Genomic DNA, 1,647 nt, shown 5'->3' on the forward strand with positions numbered 1-1,647 from the left:
ACACGTTATAGCTCTGAATTTTCCAATGCCTATCTCTTTGCAAAAGAGAGATATCGGCAAGGAAAAGCTGTATTGTACCTTTGCATTTTTCTCCCAAACGAAGGACACTAGAATGAAAATTTAAAAGCCTCCTGTTAGTGCTTCATCTACACGGTATAGCCCTGAATTTTCCAATGCCTAGCTCTTTGCAAAAGAGAGATATTGGCAAGGAAAAGCTGTATTGTACCTTTGCATTTTTCTCCCAAACGAAAGACACTAGAATGAAAATTTTAATGCCTACTGTTAGTGCTTCATCTACACGTTATAGCCCTGAATTTTCCAATGCCTAGCTCTTTGCAAAAGAGAGATATCGGCAAGGAAAAGCTGTATTGTACCTTTGCATTTTTCTCCCAAACGAAAGACACTAGAATGAAAATTTTAAAAAGCCTCCTGTCAGTGCTTCATCTACACGTTATAGCCCTGAATTTTCCAATGCCTATCTCTTTGCAAAAGAGAGATATCGGCAAGGAAAAGCTGTATTGTACCTTTGCATTTTTCTCCCAAACGAAGGACACTAGAATGAAAATTTAAAAGCCTCCTGTTAGTGCTTCAACTACACGGTATAGCCCTGAATTTTCCAATGCCTAGCTCTTTGCAAAAGAGAGATATTGGCAAGGAAAAGCTGTATTGTACCTTTGCATTTTTCTCCCAAACGAAGGACACTAGAATGAAAATTTTAAAGCCTCCTGTTAGTGCTTCATCTACACGTTATAGCCCTGAATTTTCCAATGCCTATCTCTTTGCAAAAGAGAGATATCGGCAAGGAAAAGCTGTATTGTACCTTTGCATTTTTCTCCCAAACGAAAGACACTAGAATGAAAATTTTAAAGCCTCCTGTTAGTGCTTCATCTACACGTTATAGCCCTGAATTTTCCAATGCCTATCTCTTTGCAAAAGAGAGATATCGGCAAGGAAATGCTGTATTATACCTTTGCATTTTTCTCCCAAACGAAAGACACTAGAATGAAAATTTTAAAGCCTCCTGTTAGTGCTTCATCTACACGTTATAGCCCTGCATTTTCCAATGCCTATCTCTTTGCAAAAGAGAGATATCGGCAAGGAAAAGCTGCATTGTACTTTTGCATTTTTCTCCCAAACGAAAGACACTAGAATGAAAATTTTAAAGCCTCCTGTTAGTGCTTCATCTACACGTAATAGCCCTGAATTTTCCAATGCCTATCTCTTTACAAAAGAGAGATATCGGCAAGGAAATGCTGTATTGTACCTTTGCATTTTTCTCCCAAACGAAAGACACTAGAATGAAAATTTTAAAGCCTCCTGTTAGTGCTTCATCTACACGTTATAGCCCTGAATTTTCCAATGCCTATCTCTTTGCAAAAGAGAGATATCGGCAAGGAAAAGCTGTATTGTACCTTTGCATTTTTCTCCCAAACGAAAGACACTAGAATGAAAATTTTAAAGCCTCCTGTTAGTGCTTCATCTACACGTTATAGCCCTGAATTTTCCAATGCCTATCTCTTTGCCAAAGAGAGATATCGGCAAGGAAAAACTGTATTGTACCTTTGCATTTTTCTCCCAAACGAAAGACACTAGAATTAAAATTTTAAAGCCTCCTGTTAGTGCTTCATCTACACGTAATAGCCCTGA

The sequence above is a fragment of the Pseudophryne corroboree genome, unplaced genomic scaffold, assembly GCF_028390025.1.
Source record: "Pseudophryne corroboree isolate aPseCor3 unplaced genomic scaffold, aPseCor3.hap2 scaffold_596, whole genome shotgun sequence".
Taxonomy (NCBI): domain Eukaryota; kingdom Metazoa; phylum Chordata; class Amphibia; order Anura; family Myobatrachidae; genus Pseudophryne; species Pseudophryne corroboree.